Raw genomic sequence first — 16,300 nt, forward strand, 5'->3', positions numbered from 1 at the left:
ATAGCACTGAATTTCTGGGTGTGAGATATTAAATTTGGGAAACTTACTTTCAATAATGATTTGCAAAACTCTAACTTTGGCATATTTAGAAACAACAGCTTGAGATGAATGTTAGACTGCAACTCAATTATTTCCAGCTGTAAATCTCACCACATTGCTTAATAATTTACGTTGAAAGGCATGGTAGAAATATTCAATTCTGTTTGAAAAAAAAATTATCGGCCTGATAAATTTTTTACAAAAACTTTCTGCATTTTGCTTTCTTTCATATTCGGACATTGCGTCATAATCGAAATTCTTATGCTTAGAAGTGAAATGATTGAAATGTTACATTCTCTGAAGACTGCTACAGTGTCATTGCAGATAAGACACACTGGTTTATCTTTTATAACTGTAAAGAAATATTTCCATGTCCATTCATCATTAAAAGCATGGCACTCTGAATCAACGTTACGTTTTTTAGTAGCCATTTTGCAGTTGAAATATATTACGAATAACTCAAACAACCACTAGCTATGTTATACTTTTAATAATTTCACCACTATTCACAATGATGCTATATGTCCGCAATCTTTCCATACGCAATCAATATCAGAACTCGCGCCAAAAGAAAAAGCCGCTGGCTAGTCCTATATTGGATTCCCATACGTCTGTTCCCCGAGAAAGAGATTACGCTTGTTGGCGCCAATTTATATATAGCTTGTAGCTAATATAGGACTTCCACTTTTAACACTTTACCGATTGAAAGTTGTCTGTGCTTGCTATTTACATTGATTTATGTTTTGTAGAACAAAAATAAAGAAAACAAGATGATCAGTCCCTGGAGAAAAAAGAAAGAAAAAATAATATTTAAACAAAGTAGAAAAGGAGATGGATATATAAAATATAAATACATATTTCTTTTAATTTGCTTTGGACCAGAAAATTAAAATTCTATCCGCGGGCCGGATACAACCTTCCGGCGGGCCATAGTTTGCTTATCCCTGATCTAAACCATCAAGTGTCAATTAAGACACTAATTTCCTACAATACGTTCAGAAATACATTCTCCTATCGTTCCACCAACTTCTACGAAATCAATTAAATTTTCCTTTATCTTACACAATCAGCCCACCAGTGGCCAAGTGGTAAAGTCGCTGAACACTGGTAGTTCGGTCCGAGGTTCGAATCCCGCAAACAGGCTGGCTGCATGGTTGTTTTCGTGGTTTTCCCCATGTGTAATGTGTATACGAGACAGTTTCCCTTAGAAAATCCTCCACGAAGGCATCCCTTCCCTTAGGCAGATAGCCCTCGACGCTTTGCCGTAATTAACTAACTATTATCTTGCACAATTACCACACGTTTTTACATATCGAGTCACCTGATTCATTTTTTTCTGTATGGGACATGTGGGGTGAATATGATTCCTTTCCCTTTGTTAGGTGCTTTGACTGGTACTTAAGAGTTGAATTATGTTTGGCAAACAGAGAGATTAAATTCAGAAAATTCCCTTTGCTAGGTTGAGGACACTTTGTGAACAGGCTACTTGTGATTTCATCAGACCCAAGAAAAGAACGACAGTTTGTTTAAAGATATACAGTCAAAAGTCTTTAATCCGGAATCGTCGGAACTTTAGCGATTCCGGATTATAAATCATTAGTTTAAATCTGGTAAGATGGCATGCAGAAATTATAAAATTAAAAATATGAAACCGTAATTTATGAAATAAAGAGCAATTATGATCTAGAGGGTATCAAAATTTACAAAAAAAAAGCTTAATATTTATTTGTTTACTTTATTAAACATTTCTTTCAACGCGCGCATGCGTAAAGCGTACATTACGCATAGTCGAAATTAGAGAATTGCAACCAGAAAACTATTTGATGTGTACTCGTGATATTTATAATGACGAGGAATTTGATTTAAATCATATCAAAGATGGAATACATCGAGATGAAATACTACATTTAGTAAGGAATTATAAGCTGAATAAAATAAAAACATCTGCCCTGAAGATAAGAATAGTGCTGACAGATCAACTTCCAATTCATTGCACGCCGCGACATCCCCCCCCTGCAGAGCAGCGTGAAATTGATGAACAGATTTCGGAATGGTTAGAGAAACAAAGAATATGCCTTTATCTTTTTTTTTTTTTTTTTTTTTTTTTCAGCAATTCCACTTTTTGTTTAATGGACATCGAAACATACTTTCGCTTTGGCAGCTCCAGCATCGGAATTTATATTTGACATAATCGAAAGTTCAAGCTTACTTTTATAAAATTGTCTGCAAAAAATAATAAGCCGGATCCAATTCGAAGATTAAGGAACAACGCAATCTGCAATATTAACTGAAATAGATAATTGTAGCTTAGCTTATACCGTCCATTATACATGAAACGTGCATGCGTAAATATATTACGCGCGTGCGTGAACGCATTATGCGTTGACGCATGCGCAGAAAGTTTGTAGCTTTGAGGTCCGGATTAACGACTTTTGACTGTAGTACCGCATGCATGTTCCTAAAACGTACTCGCTGTACCCGCTGCTGAATTGCTATTGGTTGATCGGCTTGCTACGTAAAAACGTCACTTGTTTGGTCACGTGACAGCCGATTGCGTAGATTCTAAACAAGTGTTATGAAACCGGCGTAAAATGTAACTTGCAACTTCCTTGATAAAAAGTAATAAATTTTGTATGCATATACAATTCCGAATTAATAAAAAGGTACCATTAAGAGGTACAGGTGGTAAAGAATATAGAACGCAAAGCTCTTCAGACATAATGATTGAAGTGTTTTATTTGGATAGCATAAGTATTGGTATGTTTACTAGGAAGACAAATTTTGTCAAACGAAATATATAATTATGTAAAAAAAATTTCGTTACTGGAACATAAAAGTATTTATTATAGTACTTGTATAGTACTTGTATAGATTGTCAAATATCAGAAGTTGTGAAATAATGTAAGAGATTTTTGATTTAAGATAAGAGATTCAATTTTAGGGGTGACATGAAGGGATTTTTTTATTTATTTTGTAATAAAACAAGACTGGTTTTGTATTTTTTTAAATTTTTGGCAGAACGGTTTAATCTTTTAATATTTTCTTGAACCAAAATTATAAAATGGAGGACTGTTAATACTTACAATAATAACCGATATTCTGGAAAAGAGTATTGTTTTCGATCATTTAAAAATATGAGCAACTTCTGATGATGTCCGCCTATTAAAGAAGTACAAAAAGACGAACTAGAACATTACTTTGTCATTGTCACCAATAATGTATCGAAAAACATTGTTTCAGTTTTGGATGTGGGTATTCAGTTACATACTAAGTTATATTAATAACAGGAAAAATATAAGCACTCCAAAACTTGGAAAATGTCATTATGATATTTCAAGGTAGAGTTGATGAATTAATAATTTCAAAAGGTTTTGTAGTGGATTTGTCATTCAGAAAGCACTTTAAGTTGTAATTTGCTCAGAATATCATGTTATGCCTTGAATAATAATTTGAAATGCTTGCCAGCAAGTGTCAGAATTTGATAGAGCTAGGATTATTGCCTATTGAGAGTGTGATTATCGTTCTGTGATATCGCCCATTTCTCTAGTCGACATCCAACCACTGTTATGCGAATATGGCATCAATGGAATGCTGAGGATTATACTGAACGGCATGCACCTATGACTAACGCCTGAGAGGACAGACATATTGCGAGGTCAGCCCTTTGAAATTGACAACCACATCACGGACCATTAGTCAGAAAATGGGCATGTTTGCAGCACGCCTATTATCAGGCGCGTAGCTAGAGGGGTCATCTGTCCCCGGCGCAGAATCCAAGGGGCATCAAACTGATGTTACGACATTTTAGAACTAAATGTTTTCCATCCTTGGCAAGCAGTAGGGGGCGCGAAATCTTCAGTTGTCTCTGAGCGCTGAAAACCCTAGCTACGACTCTGCCTATTATCTGCTCGTACGGTGCTTCAACGTTTGCATCAGCCTGGACTTGGACTATCAGCATAGTGTCCATTACTTTGGCTTTCCTTAACAATGCAGCACAGAGAGAGACGGCGACTCTGGTGCGTCCAAAGACAAAGCTGGATATAGGAGTGGCACAATGTCGCCTTTTCAGACGAGTCCTGGTTCTGCGTACAATATTCTAATGGCCGTATAAGTGTCTAGAGGCTCCGAGGAGACTGCACATTGCCTGGTTGCATTTGATGTCGACATAGAAAACCTGTTATGATGGTTTGGGAAGCCACTGGGCACATGGCACAACTCTAGTTCGGATCCATGATAATCTGAATGCAGATCGGTGCATTTCTGACATCTTACGTCCAGTGGTTGTGCTCTATCTTTAAGGCCTGCCAAATGCAATCTTCCAACAGGATAATGCAAGACCACACATTACAAGTTGTGTTTTGACCTTCCTCAATATACATTGTTTTTGATTGCTGCCCTGATTTGTACGGTCTCCAGCTCTGTCACCCACTGAAAACACCTGGTCATGGTTTGCTGAGGACTGGCCCAGCACCCCTCTCCATCTAATAGGGTTGATGAAGTGTGGCACAGACTTGAAGCAACATGGAATGAGATGCCGATTTCTTTCATTCAAGCCAAATTCTACTCAATGCCTAAATGGGCCGTTTTAACTGCCAGATGTGGCAGCTGTTTCGACTGATTTCGCACCCCTGTAAATCCTCAAACTGCTTACAAATTTAATCATATTGTCTTCATGCCATACTGTTTACATACAATGTATATATATATATATATGTATTGCCATTTTTGTGCAATTCTGGGAATTTTTTTAAGTGAAAATAGGTTGTTGTGTACATCCCCCATAGCACAAAACATCCTCAGGATGTCCTATTTAAGTCGCAATATCCCGGGATATACGTAGGATGTCCTAAGGATGTTGATTCTCAGATGTCCTGAGGAGATCGTAATTTAACATCCTAAGGATGTCTTATTTAAGTCGCTATGTCCCGGGATATGACAGGATGTCCTGAAGATGTTGATTCTCAGATGTCCTGAGGAGTTCACCAATTTCACATCCTGAGGACATTCATTCTCCATTGTCCGGAGGACTTTCGTTGTCAAACATTTTGAGGATATTTGTTCTCAAATTTACCAGTTTTAATTTTTTGACATTGCACATCTGAAACTTGTACATTATTTTATTTTTCATATGTATTTTACTAAGTTGTTTCTAAATGCTGTACATTAAAAATATTGATATGATTGATGATTTATTCTTGTTATTTTGTTATTAATTTTAACTGCTATTTTTTTTTGACTTTTTTAAAAATTTATTTAGTCATAGAAAAGATTTTTTTCAATGGATTAGCATTTTCTAGAATATTTGCAAAATTCTAAATAACATATATTTTTTTATATAAAAAATGTATAAATTACATGTATAATTACTTACAGATTACAAACCCTACTACAAATATAGGTAAAATTAGATATAGATATATTTAATTACGGAAACGAATTTTTTTTTTAAATTTGGGTATAGAGACATTAGTATTTTTTTAGAAGCAGGAAACATGAAAAATTAGCAACTGCCTTCGCCGGGAATCGAAGGACGGACCTCTGGAATACCGGCCCAGTGTGCAGAACCACTACTAAGGAGAGAGATGTCTTCGTGGAGGACTTTCTAAGGGAAACTGGCTCGTATACACGTTACACGTGGGGAAAACCACGAAAATACCCATGCAGCCAGCCCGTTCGCGGGATTCGAACCTGGGATCGCACTACCAGGGTTCAGCGACTTTACCGCTCGGCCGCTGGTAGGCCGAAGACACGCTAGGAAAGCGGGAGAAATACCTCATATTACTTCTCTTTTTAAAGGCCGACTTTTTTTTAAGGGGAATCCAATCACTAAATCCTGGGTGTGGATATACCTCATCCAACACCTTTTTAGTTCGGGCGCCACTGTAGAGACATTAGGATTTTTTTGTGAAGCCGTAGAGATGAAAAATTAGCAACCGCCTTCGCCGTGAATCGAACCACGGACCTCTGAAATACCGGCCCAGCGTGCAGAACTATTACACCACGAAGGCACGCTAGGCAAGCGGGAGAAATACCTCATAAGGAAAATATTTTTCCTCTAATTACAGGACAGAAAATGTTTTTCAATCGCGCGATCTGTTATTGATATTGAATTACAGTCGTGCGATAATTTCGCAGTAAAGATACATCTCTGATGACTATCCAAGATTCTAGAAACTTTGGTCTTATATAGAGATGGTCGTCTTATAGAAATAATGCTTAATATCAATATTTATTTATAATCTCAGAACTATTGGTCACTTTCAGAAGTGGTCGTTTGAGAGGCGATATTCTATATATTTATTTACTGATACTCTCAGATTCCAAAATTTGTTTATATTCTCAGAAATATTGGACGGAAGGTGGTCGTCCCATACATACAAAATTTTACATTTCATTAAAAATGAATTCGGCATTACTTAACTATTTCCCTATTAATTAATTAATTAGATAAAGAAAAAATTAGGAAATAGTACTGTTTATTACGGAATAATGTAGGAAGTTCTACAGAACTATATTCTGTCGCGTCATTGCACATTGTATCCGGCAAACTACTAGTTCCTCGTATTCTTCCGCAAATCCATAAACATCTGTCTGATTTGAAACGAAATCCAAAATGGCTGCGCCATGATGTTAACTTGTATGGATATTTTTTGTTGCATGAAAGGTAAGTTCAGTTGCAATACTTGTATGTTTACTTTTTTGCTTTTCGAATTTATGTTATTTATGTCATTTTGACAGTTAAATGTTTCACAGCTTTATGAATTGTTACCATTCTGTCGTGAATTACGTGTATCTCAATGGCTGGCTGTCTTTTCAAATATCTAATTTGCCTTGCTATCCAAATGTTTATGACTGAATTTTTTTTAGTCTAGTTTATGCATTCAGTTTCAAAATAATATGTGTAATCAGATTGCTTATTATTTTATTGCAGCAATACATTTATGTTAAATAGTTTGAACAATTGTATAAAAATAAGAGTTTGCATTGTTTTGTCCAAAATATGTATGGTTGAAACATTATCTTAATCTAGCTTGTAATTCAAGTTTTTTTGGGGGTACTGTTCTGTTATTGGGACCAGAATCGGAAATGTATGAACCTGTGTTCGTAAGTATGTGCATAGATGTGTATATATAGACACACAAACATACAAATATACAAGCATACATAAATACAATTCTGAACCCGGTCCTGATAACAGAACAGTACCTTTTTTTAATCTTTTTTGAATATTTTATAAAAGGATTGAGCATTTTTCAAACTGCATATCATTTTAAGATTCGACTTGCAGGAAGACAAAATATGGTCATTCAATCAAATGCTTATGATTGCTTTTAACATTTTCTCATAAATATTGTTTGCATTTTTATTGTATTTTAGATACTTTAGTTATGTAAAGTGAACATGAGAATATTAGTAAAGCTGAAGAATATGAATAGCTACCATAATACATGTATTTTTTCATCGAGCCCATTGTTTTAGAAACTAATGCACCATTATTATATGCTGGCTTATTTTATAGTTATATGCAGTTTAATTTTATGTTCATGTTACTGTAGTATTGTCATTATAATAAAAGTATTGATAATTTTTGTTGAATCTTGCAAGTTGCCTAACATTCAGAATTATTACTACCGAATTTTACCGATAGGTTTTTTTGAGTTGACATAATCTGTCTGATAAATAAAATAAACTGGTGTTTAAATTATATGCATTTCTCTTAATGTTTCATTGAAAGTGAGATGGAAATATAAATGCTATCCAGAAAAGTTAATTCTTTTTGCCTGAAATAACAAACTGTACTAAATGATTAATGTTTATATCATTTTAGAAATGTCAATATTAAAGTTTCTCCCCTTTCTCTTCTTTGATTTTGAAATAATTTATAATAAAATAATATATGCATAAGTGTAATTAATGTAAAGTGTCATTCAATAATATAATTTATTTTTACTGATATTTTTATATTTCTTATCTGGGTTTTCTTTTGGTGTTAGAAGGAGGAAAAGACTGTAATGTTTTAATTAAGGAAATAATTAAAACATTACAGTCTTTTAAATAACACAGTTACAGTAATGTTTATTGAAGCAATCAGTACTGTGTGATTGCCAGTGATTGAATAATGTTAAAATGCATTGTTCATAAGGAAATTTGCTTAGATTTGTGTTATAGATTTTATTTTGACACAAGCTGAAATTTGAATTATTGGAAGCACTTTGAAAACCCGAATTATTTCCTGAATCATTAATCAGGCCAATATATAACATACAAATTTTCATACAAAATTATTTCTTTGAGCATATTATAAAGAGCTCATTTAATTTTATTATTTGTACAAATTTTAGACAAAAGTAGCATGTAACAGTTAAAGATTTATTGAAGCCTACTTGTTACTTGTGGTAACAAAGAAGTGTGAAAGATATTGCCACGTTAGCGAACATGACGATCATTGATGCTTAGTTTAGTAATTTAATAATATATTGAGAAATGCTGGGAACTTTCAGAAGTAGACATTTCGGAAATGATGGGCTTGATAAGAAATTTACATGGTTTTATTATTTATTCTTTAGTTAAGAATGGATTTTAGATGTTCATGTGAAAGAATTCTGTTTAAGTATATGTGAAAGAATTGTTAAAGTTTGGCATTTAAAAAAATGAATTAATAATATGCAATTATCTTTTTATTATACATATATTACTATATATTTCTAATGTGCTATGTAAATGTCAGTGCTAAACAATTGAGATACTATTGTCAGGGCAATCTTTTCTTATACATGAAAAATTCTGATACTTTCTTATCTTATCATCTGCCCTCACAGCTTCAACTTATGCTAAAACAGCAAGAGTATGCACACGATAATAGCAAACTATGAATATGCATACCACACACGTGTATTTACATGCTTTATATTTAATCTTTATTTCTGAATAGTATTCCATTGGATGAAAAATATGTGAATATTGACCCAATGTATATATTTTTGTGTGTGTGCATCCTAAAATTTCTTGTTTCTTATAAAGTGCTTATTTGAATTACTACTTGTGTACAGAGCAGTAGATATGAACCATAAACTAACCATTTTGCCAATTTTCACAGCTTTGCAGATAGTCAGAAAGCACCAAAATTTGTAATAATGTTAAGTTTAAATGATGTTCTATACTTTTGTGTTAATTTTTCTATTCTATTAATTCTATTACTGTGTTATCAAACTTTCTGCAGGAATTTCAACTGGTTAAGATGTTATTTCCATGTGGAGAAGAATTTGGTTTTCAAGCTAGAAAAAATTGCAGCTGAACGATTTTGTAGAAGGTCAGTCAAACTGGTTTTAGTTAATTATAATTTAATTTTGGGTGAAGAATTCTCAAATTTATTTATCATAAGTGTCTAAAGGTCTTCTAAATTAAATTCTGCTTGTTTTTGAAATTTTTCATGACATTCATTCTTTGATTATTATTATTATTTTTTTTAATTTACTAACTTACATCCAGGCACATAATTGCATTTAATGCCATACCTTAAATATTGTAAAATGTTAAAATAATACATTTCATTTAAAAATGTGGTTGTGACAGTAAATTTTCTGTTACATTTAATCATATCTATAAACATTGGTATACATCATTTTTCAATAATCTGTATATTATTTTGTGCATTTCTTTTACATCCAAGATCTGGCATATGACTTGCTTTTCAAACTGATAACATGGTGTAATAATGAATCTAATGGTTAAAGTTTACTATGGAACGGGCCAAATTTAATAAATTATTCTTTGATAGAAATTTATTCATTTGTTCAGTGTGTCTCATCTCTTTAAACTGCTAAAGTAAATTTTATGTACTTGCATTTAGGAATTTTGACTGTATCAGAGTAATTTTGTTTCAGTTATTATAACATGCAAGGGAAAAAATTCATTCATAGTTCTGTATTTAAAATTAGTTAATTAAGTCCTTAATAAAGAGGGACGTTTTGTTGTTTTTAATGTCGATAGAGTTTAATTCAAAAATATGCCACATTAAGGGTTACTTTTTAACCTAATTTAAAATTTTCATTACTTTAACATGTCCAATAATTGTTATTTTAACTCCGATATTGTAATAATATCAGAATTCCTTACTTTTTGATAGGTAATCCAAATGTAAAACAAGAAAAGAAAAAATTAAAATCTAGAAGTATATTTATTTCATACCTCTAACAAATAAAAACAACACAAGCACTTTTTACTGTCTATCTGCATAGTGTGGCATGTCCCGTAAGACTGAGATTTGTATGATCAAATCCATGTTTCAGTTAAAGGAAAATGCATGCACAGTCTTCTGATTTTCCCTTCGATTAAGGATTCTGTATATACTAGCATAAGAAATATATTAGTTAATGCAGTGTTATACATCAATATTTATAGACAATTATTGTGGCTATGTTTATTATAATTTTGTTCACTGTAATGGCTGGAGTGCCTAAACCATCATGCTGTGTAAACAAAACTCAAATCTTCATCTCTGCATACTGCTCCACTAGTGTTTAAACCACTGAAATGGTGATTATGGTAGAACATCTTTGGTAAAAATTTACTCTACTGTAACCCTTGGTGAATCGTTTCTTTTTTTTATATCAAGATCGTCACCTGAGAGGATCGGCACCAATTTCAAGGTGGCCGCTACACAAAACCAAAATAAGAAGTCAAAGACATACACAAACTCTGTGTCCATGTACACATCGACCTATTAAAACAGAGAACTGCACAAACTGGGCATTGTGCACTGCCTTAACTTTGTCCATGTACACATTGATCTATTTTCACTTTAAGAAAATCAGAAAGTTAAAAATATCATAGTTACCAGAAAAAATTCGCCACTGTCTTAACACACAGACAACCAAAAATACACAAACAGAGAGGAATAAATTACCAAAAATACATATTTCCTAACATAAAAACATTAAACAACAAATCTTCTAACAAAAATTAACACACAGAGACAAAAAAATAAATGAAACATCATTTTTTTTTAACATACCTTTTTTTTCACATGCATATGTTTAGGCTTCCCACCACCATCTTCCAGGTAAGCAATTCAATTAAATTTTTCGTCTCTTAGTCACTTCAGACATACTCAAACGATGGTACCCACACCAAAATAATAAATAGTATGTTCAAAATACAAGACCATACCACTTCCGTGCAACCAAACACAGCAATTGAAAAGAATGGTAAGAATCAAAAACCTGAGACCGTACAAAAGGTTTACTATTAAAAAAAGTAGCCCAAAACTAAATTTATCACAGCACATTGGCAATATTTGCAGAAATAACTCCTTTTTATTGACAAAAAAAAAGTTTTTTTTTTCCCAAAGGCTACTTTCGCCAACATTATCAACATTAGGGTTACCGAAAAACTTATTTGACGCAATGGGCTTCCACATTTTACAAACAACCAATACCACTTTGCGATTTTTTTTCAGACAGAAACCAAGGTGTACCATACAGTAAAGATTAGCCACATCTTCATTTACTACTGTTACAAGTACTTCTTTGGTAAATTTCTGCGGTTAAATTCAAAAGTTTAAAATTGCATTAACATGATCAGATTCAGAATCATAGCTAGGGTTTTCAGCGCTCAGGGACAACTGAAGATTTCGCACCCCCTACTGCTAGCCAAGGATGGAAAACATTTAATTCTAAAATGTTCTAACATCAGTTTGGCGTCCCTTGGATTCTGCACCCGGGGACAGATGCCCCCCTTTCCCCCCTCTAGCTACACCCCTGATCAGATTTTATTTTCTGCATGTAGCTAACAATTACTTATGTGTTGTCAGATAAATGTTACCAGATGCAGTTAATTATTTTTTACTTGCCAATCTCATGAGACAAGTTTTTTTTGCTCCTGCAAGACTTTACTTTGTGTTGCAAAATAAATTCATTCTCACTCTTTTTGGACTTGCCTACACATTAAATTTAAAATAGTTTTATGAATAGGTAAGATGTGATTATCATAATTTTGTTTCTCTCTTTATCTTGGCAACTTTATATGTTGATTCAGTATCCAGGTTACCTACCAGTGGCTGATTGATAAAACTGCTCATATGTTCAGCTGGTGGTTTGAGTTTATTTTCTGACATAAAAAATTTTAAAAGGCATCCCCCATGTTTATTTTACTATAATCGAAAAATCAAATAATTGCTCTGTTTATAGGTACTAAATGTTAAAATATTTTAAATGCTTCCTTTAATTTGCATTCTAATAGTCATTTGTTTAAATTTAATTATGAATTATATTCACATATAGTAATTGTGAGTGTTTTCTTATTTTAGGTGCTGTGAAAGGCAATGACAGAGATCCAATTTATCAAGAGTTCTTATATACATAAGATTACATGGATATAAGATTGTTTTTCATGAATTCAAATAAAATGTGATAAATTGGATTAATAAAACTATTTTGAATTTTGAAAAGTGTTTTTCCTCTGTTAATCATAATATAGTGCCATAAATTCCTGAATGTGTTTATTTTTCATCCAAATAAATAGCTTTACAAAAATTTGTCATATTAATAGATATTGCATAATTTAGCATTATTATAAATATTTATTATAGCAGATTTAGCTGAACTACTTTTTTAGTCTCTTTGCAGATGAAGTCACAAAGGTAAGTGGTTAGATATTTTTCTGTATTCCCCATTAAGTAATTTTATCTGGTAAATTACCATTACTTATATACTAAAGGTGAAAGAATAAGCTTTCCTTGAAGATACAAAAATTTGCAGATATTTCAAAAAATTGGTATACGTAAAAAAGTTCTTAAATTGCCACATATGCGAAACTGAAAATGTTATATATGAAATAGTTCAGAAATATAAATATTTTCACTATTTTTTAACTATAATTCACTGCATTTGTTATATATAATCACAGTTTAAAATAGCAGTGTTTTTCTCACTTGTGATTTCTCATGTATTTTGATTCATAAATACATGTACATAAATCCACGTATTTTGATTTCTCTTTTGAGACCGAATAAAAAATGAATTAAACATTCTCGTTGACATTGAGAGTTGAATAAAAGCTCACCTCAAAATAAAATGAATTAATAAATTTATGGAAAATTTTACATTGAATATATTGAGCAGAAAGAGTAAACTGAATATACTTAATGGAATTAATAATTGGTAAAGTTTATAGCAGAATAAAATGCCTTAATTGCATGGTAAACAGTAAATCTTTTGAAGTTTTTCTATGTTGCGTAAAATGCAGATTTAAATTTTTGATATTGATTGTCATATAAATGGCAATTACTGTTTTATTTTGCTCTGAAATGAATGTAATAAAATTCTGGATGAGACAACCTTTAACATGTGCTAGAATTTACAAAGTTTAATTTGGTGCTGATTTCAACGGGTAAATTTCATTTTACTGAATTTTGTGTAAAATAATACTAATGAACCATTGCAAATTATTTTCAGAACTTTTTTTTTTTTTTTTAATCTAAAAGGGCTATTAGTTTTGAAATGTGACTTCATATCGTCAGTCGTAAACTTGTTTCGCTTTTCATTCAAGTCTTGCCATTTGGCAAAATTTAACATATTTACCTTTAAAATCTAATATATTATTGACTAACAAGCCAAGCTAATTAAAAGCATTACACACAGTTCTTAACAATGCTTTTTTTAATTTTTAATCTGATTGATTTAAAATGCATTTAATTCATGATATATCTAATTGAAAACATTTTAATATTTCTACATAATTACATGATATATTTCTTCACTTTTCAAATATATAGAAGATATATAACTTTCTGGTGTCAGTATCTTATAAAATGTTTTGCTATTTCCACTGCCTCATCTGTATTGATAATCTATGCATTCATAAACTTTTAGCCTCTTTGAGTGACTGCTAAAATCTGAGGCCTTTCAGATTTTTTTTTTTTTTTTTTTAATTGTGTGAGCAGAAAGATAGAATTTTAGAAGAGCTTCTTGAGTTACCTTTTGAATGATATAAAGAATTGTTAACATAATGTCAAATTTTTACAACTAAATATTAAATATATAAAAAAGCCTGCAGCATTCTCATGTTACGAAAACATATTTATTTATTCTGAGGCTAGGAATTGATTTAGTTTTAAAAATACAATTTATTCCTTTTAACAATTTCCCAACAGTGTCATCAAAACACTATAAATTCCTTACATGTTTTAAAGAAAGATGATTCATTTATGTAAAGATTATTAAATGGGTAATTTTATTATTCAATTTTTAATACAAATTAACTGAAATTAGAAACTGATTTTGTAAAATAATTTAATTATGAATAATTCAATTTGGGGGCTATTGGATGTTTAAAAATGATCAAAAGATTTTTAATATTTTAAAAATAAAAGCAAAATTTTCAGTTTTAATATTTTGTATTAATAATTCATTTTAATTTCCTTGCTCAGTTTTAATATATTCACAAATTCAGATTTAAAAACAAAATAAGTTGTATAAATATTTTCAACATTTCTGATTTTTCCATAGTAACCATAGGAGAACGATTTGAGACTATCTGTGTAAAAAAAAGTAGGTTTTAGATCATCACACCTTCACATACTACTTTCACTGGAATTTTCCTCTGTATATATACTGGGATGTGACACTAAGCAGTTGAGAATATGTATTTAAGAGGTTAAAGAGATATTGTAACTAGTGTTTCAAATCCTGATAACATCCCATACGCTGTCGGTGGGACGTAGATAGGATGTCCTAAGGATATACTGGGATGTGACATTAAGCGCTCAGGAGGATGAGTTTAGGAGGAAATTGGGATATTACGGGATGTCCTGAGGATGTAGTAAGTAGGACTTTAAATCCTAATAACATCCCATATGCTGTCGATGGGACATAGATAGGATGTTTTTAGGATATAATGGGATGTGCTTAGGAGGTTTGTGGGATGTCCTGAGGATGTAGTAAGTAGGAGTTCATATCCTAATAACATCCCGCACGCTGTCGATGGGACACGGTTAGGATGTCCTGAGGATATCCCGGGATGTGACATTAAGCACTCGGGATGAGGTGTTTAGGAGGTTCGCGGGATATTCCGGGATGTCCTGAGGATGTGCGCATATCCCGCGAGCAACATCCTTCCTCATTAAAGTGGCTATTCCATAAGTCTCAGGCATTGTTTAAGATTACATAAAGCAGTCAGGTTGATTCGTGATAAATTATTAACTCTATCTCAGATTTTATTATACTTATGAAATCTACAGATCTGATTTAATAAAAAGCACCAGAAATAATCACTGTCTTATTGACTAACCATTTAGTCGTCCTCATACCATTTGCCATTGTGCTTAAATGATATAAAATTAATGCCTTAGTAGCAGTGCTCAGTGAACGTCATGAAAATACCAGCCAGATTTAACACAAAAATACAGCATGTCTTGTGAAAAGAAAATAATTATTTACAAAATCTTGTTTCCAACACTAATAAAGCACCTAATTATATATTAAAATTTCAAAACATGGTTTACACAATTGATTTTCAACTAAAGCTTGCGTATCTATTATTTGGCTTCATAAAGTAATGTATTGTGTAAAATGAAGTAGTCATATAAAAACATATTAAAACAATATATTTTTCTTAATGATGAGAATATAAAATTTCTAAATAGAATGGTTTTTCTGAGTAAATGAATTAGAGTTTAAAACGCTAAATCTAATAATGCTATAATAATAAAGCTTCATAGGACTAAGGCTGGATTTCCTGCTAATTTGTACTTTACATTTTTTTTTTTTTTTTTTTTTTTTTTGGCTTTGTAGAACTTTTCTCTTCTTCATAACATCATACTTTTAATCTACCTTTAAAAGGTAATTAATTAATTCTGGCAAGTATTTTGCTTGAGAGATGCTCTCATGGAGATTATCTTACTAAATGATATTTGTCTCATATCTGCTTTTCCGATTAGAAAATACATGAAAGAACCAGCCAGCCATGACCTGCCTGAGATCAGCGTACGAATGTTTTGTGGCTTTGATTATGGAGCTAGGTAATAGTGATGCATGTTTAGTAAAACTCTTAATCTTTATAATAAAATATATCGTAAATATATTATACAGTCAAAAGTCTTTAATCCGGACTCGTCGGGACTTCGGCGATTCCGGATTATCGATTTTTCCGGATTATAGATCATCAGTTTAAATCTGGTAAGATGGCATGTAGAAATTATAAAATTAAAAATATGAAACCGTAATTTATGAAATAAAGAGCAATTATGGTCTAAAGGGTATCA

At 31.9% G+C, this 16,300-nt stretch overlaps 1 long non-coding RNA gene across 1 annotated transcript; it reads left to right on the top strand.

The window, feature by feature from the left end:
* Nucleotides 1–6,620: 6,620 nt before the first annotated feature.
* Nucleotides 6,621–12,483, top strand: LOC146995810 (uncharacterized). Its single transcript, XR_015042564.1, has 3 exons — nucleotides 6,621–6,703; nucleotides 9,260–9,349; nucleotides 12,347–12,483. It is a non-coding gene; the product is annotated as an uncharacterized LOC146995810 (long non-coding RNA).
* The last annotated feature ends 3,817 nt before the right edge of the window (nucleotides 12,484–16,300 follow it).

The sequence above is a fragment of the Stegodyphus dumicola genome, chromosome 8 (genome assembly GCF_044657685.1).
Source record: "Stegodyphus dumicola isolate Sdum_Otavi_A_Nest chromosome 8, ASM4465768v1".
NCBI lineage: Eukaryota > Metazoa > Arthropoda > Arachnida > Araneae > Eresidae > Stegodyphus > Stegodyphus dumicola.